We start from the raw sequence: 8,696 nt of genomic DNA, 5'->3' as shown, positions 1-8,696 counted from the left end.
GGGTCGGGCGAGGGGATAGGGTTCGTATGTGGTCACCCGTTAGCTAGATTCATCCAGCCATATGGGCATAAACTCACTTTTCTGAGCCCGATCCGCCGATCAGTGTTTTCTGCAAAAATATTACCGAAGACATGGTGTTTTCTGCACACAAAAAAGTATTGTAGTGTTTTTCGCACACCTTACCTTTAAAGTGATGGTTTTGTGCAATTTACTCTCTCACAATTGGATCGACTTTTCGTTCATGCAGGAGCAAGCTGAGCGTTGCAGTGCTTTCCTCTCATGGCGGGAACGGTGGGATCGGCGGTTGCACAGGAAATTGTCAGCGGACTTTTCTCCTTCGTGCTTGGCAAGCGGGAGGAGAAGGCGTCCGAGGAGCACAACATCAAAAGGCTGGAGGTGGCGCACATGGGGCTGGAGTACTCGCTCGAGATAACCAGCAACCTGCCCATCATCCACAAGTCCCTGCTGCGTGAACAGAAAATGATGAAGCGTGTTTACGAGGACTGTGGCACTGTCCTCTACAAGCACAAGCTGCGTGTCCTGGAAGCCGAGGCACAGCAAGCGGTACACTCATCTTTCCCTAAGCGGGATTACTCACGCTCTGAAATCTTCCATCTAGTCTGTCATTGGCCTAACCAGAGATGGCCTCAACCTCAATAGGGATGTCCCGAGATTCGAGTTGCTTGCGGGTAGCGCCGACAAGTTTGTCAGACGTGTGTCCCATGGCTGCTCACCCTCCCACTACAGGTTTTTTTCCCGTCTCTTCAGGGAACTCTACGAAGGAAAAACTCTCGAGTACAAAATGGCAAAAGAATGCGCGTTCGACGACTCTAGCGTTTGGGTACTGCCCATACGAAGTGATGATTTTGGTGTGGTGGTAAGTGTACTGTTTCAAACTGATTATTTCAGGCCACAGAAAAAAACTTATTAGATGTGGTTAGTACTACGGCTGTCCGACAGCATGGACATTGTTGAGACCATGAGACAGTCATTGCAGTCACTAGGACCTCTGTTCAAGTCATCTGCTGAGAACGCAATGGAAGAACTCACTCAACTGCTTACAGAAGACGGTTTCAGTTCCCACTGTGTTGTTCCGACAAAAATGATCAACCACTATACCAGAACTAGTGAACTTCTTGGCCGGGGAGCTCCCCCTTTTTGAAAAAAAAGAACTAGTGAACTTCTGGTTCCGTACTGCCACATAGTTCCTGCTACATATGGTACAGTCGGATTATCACCCAGATACTCAGAACACATCATTTATATGCATTTTTACTGCTATATTTCAGCTTCTGAGTCTGACCTGCAAATTAGTCCATTTGGTCACACCAGCATGGAGAACTGGCCTATTCTTGGGATGATAGTGTCATTAGCACCTGATGAGGATACAGACCTAGGGTAGGGTCATAGCCCTGACCTATACGTCCTACCCAAGGTCACTACCCAAGAAGACAAGAAGTTCAAGAGGCAGCATGAGACCCCAGTCGAAGATGTCGAGTGCAATCCACTCAACATCATGTCACTCGGGAATCTTCTTACCTACTGTCACTCGACTATTCAGAGAATCACTCGACCTTCCGAAGACTAGGAGTCACTCAGCATTACAACGAGCAGGCATTCACTCCGTAGTCTTTAAGATCATTAACAACACTTAAGGCTGGCATTACCAGTAACGCCACCACTTTATGTACATTAAGTCCCTTGTAATGGAGGGCGGAAAGGGTCCTGGCGAACTCTATATAAGCCACCCCCCTCCTGTGGCACAAGGGTTCGCACCCCCTGTAACATCACGCATATAATCCAATCGACCACCGAGACGTAGGGCTATTACATCCTCCGAGAAGGGAATGAACTCGTAAAACCCGTGCGTACATCTTCATCATAGCTGAGATCTTGCCTCTCCATACCTACCCCCCTTTCCACTGTCAGCCTTAGAACCACGACAGTTGGCGCCCACCGTGGGGCAGGTGTCTTAGCGACTTGTTGGTGAAGTTGCAAGTTTTTCCGATCATCATCATGGTTTCAGGCAGCGGATTGGCTAAGGGCCGCGAGATCCATCTCGGCGCACTCATTTTCGTCGCCGATGACTCAGCATGGCTTCAGGAAGCCCCGCTGGACGTTGAGGTGCTCCCTGTCCGAGGGGCGATGCACTTTCGCGCGTGCGTTTGCGGCGTCCTTCTCCGGCAGTCGTCGACCCAGTATCAGTCGGCTCCGATGGTGCCTTCCCTCCACGCTCTTTGCCGCCGCAAGCAATCCGGTCGATCGCGGCTTCAGCGGTGGGTGAAACACGTGGTGGCTTGGCGTTCGGCCACCCACCAAGTCGCGACAATCGAGCCCGACGAAACTCTCCACGGCTTGTTCGATCTGTCGACTGGCTCCGCGGAGACTGCGTCCGAGTGCGATAGCAGCGACCCTGCGGCTGAAGTCCTGATGGTCGATGGTCCGCATGGAACACCTGGCTTCCGTCGCGAAGACGGAGAAGATGGTGGCGGCGATCCGTCGCGCGTCCATGAGGAATATCATCCCGAACCCCTTTCTTCGCAGCAGAGGGAAGAACTTCGCCGCCGCAACATGGATGCACTCCACACGCCCATCGTTGAAGAAACCCCCAAGGTTCGGGCCTTGGAGGAGGCACGCTTGGCTAATTTGGGTGAGCGCACTCGACTGGAGAACCTGCAGCGCGCTCTCGACGAGCGGGCTCGGGAGCAGGTCCCTGAGTCCAGTTGACGACATCTTTTCCCACCTCCGCCTAAGCTATACCGTACTCCGATTCAGAACCTCACACCTGCGCCCGAATTGCAGAGTCGATCCAACCTTCCCAGTCGAAGACTGGCAGAGGGTTGATACAGATCCGGGCCTTGCTCCGGGCAGCAGGAGAGCAGAACACTGCAGTGTCTCAATCGCAGAATAGGATTCACAGTAGATCTATAGTAGCGGATACAGTTCAGTCGGCCCATAGCCCAAGATCGCCCCTGCGGTATGAAGGCCGTGGACAGTATGATCGTCAGCTCGACCGCGACAATCATCGTCGAGTGCCTACGCCTCTTCCGAGGAGTGCATCATATGTGCCTCGGCAGAACGATGATAGACGCCGTCATAGTGACGAGCGCAGAGCTCCAGTCGACCCAAGAGAGCTAGGCTTCGATGCGATAATCATTCTCGTTCAAGGCTTGGTCGACCGGAACAGAGCGAATAGATAAGACCCTGGCAGAGATCGTCCAAGTGGTAGCAGATTGCATGTTTTAGGTCCAGAGTGTTTCAGCAGAGCCATCAGAGCGACAGTGATTCCTCCCAACTTCAGGTTGGCAACCAGGGTCAGTAAGTTTACTGGAGAATCCAAGCCTGAAACCTGGCTCGAGGATTACCGAGTGGCTGTGCATATTGGAGGCGGAAACGATGAAATAGCGATGAAGCATCTCCCTCTTATGTTGGAAGGGTCAGCCCGAGCGTGGTTGACTCAGTTGACTCCAGGCAGTATACACAGTTGGGAGGAGCTGGCTCGAGTGTTCGTTAGAACTTTTGAGGGCACGTGCAAGTGACCAGCAGGATTTCTCGAGTTGCAGCATTGTGTACAGAAGCCGAATGAGACTTTGAGGGAATTCATTCAGAGATGGACCACTTTGCATCACACCGTTGAAAATGTATCAGAGCATCAATCAGTGTGCACTTTCAAGGAAGGAGTCAGATTTAGAGAGTTGATCTTGAAATTCGGTCGGACTGGGGATATGACTCTGACTCGGATGATGGAGATAGCCACCCGATACGCTAACGGGGAAGAAGAGGATCGACTCCGTAGCGGGAAGAGTAAACCAGTCGGCCAAGAGGCTGGTGGAGGTAACTCCAGTCGGAAACAGAAGCGTAAGGCCGAGCCAGCAGCACCCAGTGAGATTGCAGTAGTGGCTCAAGGAAAGTTTAAGGGAAAACCTAAGGGGCCCTGGCCCCCTAAGAAGGTATAGGATCAAGCAGGAAATGATGTGTTGGATTTGCCATGTCACATCCACACAAAGAAAGATGAAGAAGGTAATCTGATTTACCGAAAGCATACCACTCGACAGTGTTGACTCCTGATCCACCAGTTCCGAGAGAAACAACCCAATGAGAAGGAGAAAGAGTCGGACAAAGATGAGGATGAGGAGGAAGACGATGGTTATCCCAAAGTCAATTCCACTCTCATGATTTTTGCTGATGTTGAGAGCAAGAGTCAGTTGAAGGTTATCAACAGAGAAGTGAATATGGTTGCTCAAGCGACAACGACCACATACCTCAAATGGTCTTAGACAGCCATCACATTCGACCAGTTTGACCATCCTGCTCGTGTAGTCACCCCCGGGAGGCAAGCACCGGTGGTCGACCAGTGGTCGGAGGCACTCTACTGACTAAAGTGCTGATGGACGGAGGTAGCGGTCTGAATATCCTTTAGGCTGAAACCTTGAAGGGTATGGGCATTCCGATGTCCAAACTTAGCGAGAGCAATATGAGCTTCCATGGTGTTATCCCCGGAAAGGAAGCCGAATCACTTGGCCAGATCGCTCTTGACGTGGTTTTCGGCGATTCCAAGCATTACCGTAAGGTAAAGTTGATGTTTGAAGTCGTGGATTTCCAAAGTGCTTATCATGCCATTCTGGGGAGGCCTGCATATGCACGTTTCATGGCTCGACCATGTTACGTGTACCTCAAATTGAAGATGCCTGGCCCCAAAGGTGTGATCACAGTTATTGGCAATCGATAGAAGGCGGAGGAATGCTTCCAGAAAGGTTCCAAAATTGCCGATATGCAAATGGCAGCTATTGAACTTCAAGAGTATCAGAAGAATGCAGATCCGAGTGATTTGCTCCGAGCCAAGAAGCCTGCCACAGATTCTGCATTTCAGTCGTGTGGTGAAACGAAGCCGATTCATGTTCACCCGACCGATCCCAATGCCACGCCAACTCATATATCAACGGCACTCGACAGCAAATAGGAAGAAGCGCTCATCCAGTTCCTTCTGAGAACTGGGACATCTTTGCATGGAAACCCTCTGACATGCCGGGTGTACCCAGAGGACTGGCTGAGCACCGTTTGCGTGTCGACCCCAAGGCAAAACCCATCAAAGAGCACCTTCGGCGGCCCCCCGTGCAGAAGAAGAAAGCAATTGGCGAAGAGGTGGCTCGGCTGCTAGCAGCAAAGTTCATCCGAGAGGTCTACCACTCCGAGTGGCTTGCCAATGTAGTAATGGTTCCTAAGAAGGACGATTCACCTCGTATGTGCATTGATTTCAAGCATATCAATCGGGCCTGCCCCAAAGATCACTTCCCTCTCCCCTGCATCGATCAGATTGTTGACTCGACTGCGGGGTGTGAGCGCTTGTCTTTTTTAGTTGCATATTACGGGTATCATCAGATCCGACTATATGGTCCTGATGAAATAAAAACTGCCTTCGTAAACCCATTAGGGTGCTTTTTCTATGTCACCATGCCATTCGGTCTTAAAAATGCCGGAGCCACATTCATGAGAATGATTCAGAAGTGCCTGCTCACTCAAATCAGTCGGAATATGGAAGCATACATGGATGACATTGTGGTCAAGTCTCGCAAAGGTTCCGACCTATTGTCTGACCTCGCAGAGACCTCTGCCAATCTAAGGAGGTACGATATCAAGCTTAATCCATCAAAGTGCATGTTCGGAGTTTCAGGAGGAAAGTTACTCGGTTTCCTCGTTTCCGAACGAGGGATCGATGCTAATCCAGAAAAAGTTGATACCATCGTCCGAATGAAACACCCTGTGCGAGTACGTGACGTTCAGAAGTTGACTGGTTGTTTGGACACCTTGAGTCGATTCATTTCTCGTCTCGGTGAAAAGGCCTTGCCTCTTTACCGACTGATGAAGAAATCTGATAAGTTCGAGTGGACTGAAGAAGCTGACGCAGCGTTTGCAGGACTCAAAACCCTGCTTTCCACCCAGCTGGTGCTCGCTGCGCCAATCAGCAAAGAGCTTGTACTGCTTTATATTGCAGCTACTGGACAAGTTGTCAGCACAGTACTCACGGTCGAGCGAGTAGAGGAAGCAAAAGCCTACATGGTTCAGCGCCCAGTTTATTATCTCTCCGAAGTTTTGACTCCATCCAAGCAACGATATCCTCATTATCAGAAGCTTGTCTATGGAATATACATGACCATGAAAAAGGTTGCACATTTCTTCTCCAATCACTCCATCACAGTCGTCAGCGACGCACCATTATCTAAGATTCTGAATAACAAAGATGCAACTGGTCGAGTGGCAAAATGGGCGATTGAACTCCTTCCATTGGATATCAAGTTTGAGGCAAAGAAAGCTATCAAATCCCAAGCAATCGCAGATTTCCTTGCCGAGTGGATTGAGCAGCAACTGCCGACTCAAGTTCACTCGGAGCATTGGACTATGTTCTTTGATGGCTCCAAGATGCTGAACGGATCAGGTGCTGGGGTAGTATTGGTGTCCCCCCGTGGAGAAAAGCTTAACTATGTTCTCCAGATTCATTTTGATTCCTCCAATAATGAAGCAGAATATGAAGCACTTTTATATGGGTTGCGTATGGCCATTTCACTCGGCGTCCGTCGCCTTATGGTATATGGTGACTCAGATTTGGTGGTTAATCAAGTGATGAAGGAATGGGATGTCAGAAGTCCATCCATGACTGGTTATTGCAATGTTGTTAGAAAGCTGGAAAAGAAGTTTGAAGGGTTGGAGCTTCACCATATACCCCGATTGAAAAATCAAGCTGCAGATGAGTTGGCAAAGATAGGTTCAAAGAGAGAGGACATTCCCCGCAATGTGTTTCTGGAACATATTCATTCACCTTCAGTTCAGGAAGATCCTTTCATTGAAGAGTCGCCACAACCCAAGAGCGCCACAGATCCGACTGAAGTTGAAATCCTAGCCGTGGTTGACTTAGTCATGGAGGTTTTGGTCATCACTCCCAATTGGACGGTGCCGTACATCACATACATTCTTAGGAAAGAACTTCCAGAGGATGAAGAAGAGGCTCGACAGATCGTCCGACGATCTAAGGCCTTTACCATGATAAAAGGACAGCTGTTCAGAGAAAGTGTAACTGGGGTCTGCCAGAATTGCATCACGTCAGAAGAAGGCTGAATGGTCATCAATGATATTCACTCGGGGACCTGTGGTCACCATGCGTCCTCTTGGACCATCATGGCCAAAGCATACCGAGCCGGATTTTACTGGCCACGGGCCAACGAGATGGCAAAGGAGATAGTGGACAAGTGTGAAGGCTGTCAGTTTTACTCCAACATGTCTCACAAACCTGCGTCAGCTCTGAAGACAATTCCACTCGTCTAGCCTTTTGCTGTCTGGGGATTGGAAATGGTTGGACCCCTGAGAACTGGCAGGAGCGGATTTACTCATGTGCTGTTGGCAGTCGACAAGTTCACCAAATGGATCGAGGCCAAGCCCATTAAAAACCTTGGAGCAAGTACGACTGTGAGTTTCATGAGGGAACTAATATTCAGTTATGGTGTTCCGCACAACATCATCACAGATAAAGGCTCAAACTTCGACTCTAATGAGTTCAGAACCTTTTGTGCTTCCCAAGGCACGAGGGTCAACTACGCTTCGGTCGCTTATCCCCAGTCGAATGGGCATGCTGAGCGAGCAAATGGATTGATTCTCAAAGGAATGAAACCCTGGTTGATGCGCGACCTCAAGCATGCAGCAGGAGCTTGGGTAGACGAGCTCCCATCAGTACTTTGGGGACTAAGGACAACTCCTAATCGGTCGACTGGAAGGACTCCATTCTTCTTAGTCTACGGAGCCGAAGCCGTACTCCCGAGTGATTTGCTCCACAACGCGCCCTGAGTCGAACTCTTCTCAGAAGAAGAAGTGGAGCAGGCTCGGCAAGATGCAGTCAATCTCTTGGAAGAAGAAAGAGAGATGGCCTTGATCCGGTCGACCATTTATCAGCAAGATTTGCGTCGATTCCATGCCAGAAACGTAAGGGGTCGGGCATTTCAAGGAGACCTGGTTCTTAGGGTGGACCAGCAGAAACCACACAAGCTCGCTCCTACTTGGGAAGGCCCTTTTGTCGTCACCAAGGTGCTCCACAACGGAGCGTATCGTCTCTTCAACGTTGAACACAATAAATACGAGCCACGCGCTTTTTACTCTTAAGTATTTAGACTGATGAGATGTAATAAGAAATACCTCTTAGTTTGAGTATCAAAATACATGATTTTACAGTCTTCCGAATGATTGTTGTTCATTTTTTGCATGTTCTAAAATCCCCAAGTGGGTGCCTTAGCTGCGAATCCGTTTCGCCTAAGTTAAAGAAAAATCTTACCGAGTGGTGAGTCTGCCTCTCACTCGGAGGCTTAGCTGCGAATCTGTTTCACCTAAGTAATAAAAAATCCTACCGAGTGGTGAGTCTGCCTCACACTCGGAGGCTTAGCTGCGAATCTGTTTCGCCTAAGTAATAAAAATTCCTACCGAGTGGTGAGTCTACCTCACACTCGGAGGCTTAGCTGCGAATCTGTTTCGCCTAAGTAATGAAAAATCCTACTGAGTGGTGAGTCTGCCTCTCACTCGGGGGCTTAGCTGCAGTCCAGTACTCGCCTAAGCAATAAAAATCCTACCGAGTGGCGAGTCTGCCTCTCACTTGGGGGCTTAGCTGCAGTTCAGTACTCGCCTAAGTAATAAAAAATCCTACCGAGTGGTGAGTCTTC

This window comes from Triticum dicoccoides, chromosome 5B (assembly GCF_002162155.2).
Source record: "Triticum dicoccoides isolate Atlit2015 ecotype Zavitan chromosome 5B, WEW_v2.0, whole genome shotgun sequence".
Classification (NCBI taxonomy): domain Eukaryota; kingdom Viridiplantae; phylum Streptophyta; class Magnoliopsida; order Poales; family Poaceae; genus Triticum; species Triticum dicoccoides.
The sequence above is the reverse complement of the archived record's forward strand: the minus strand, read 5'-3'. Positions refer to the sequence as shown.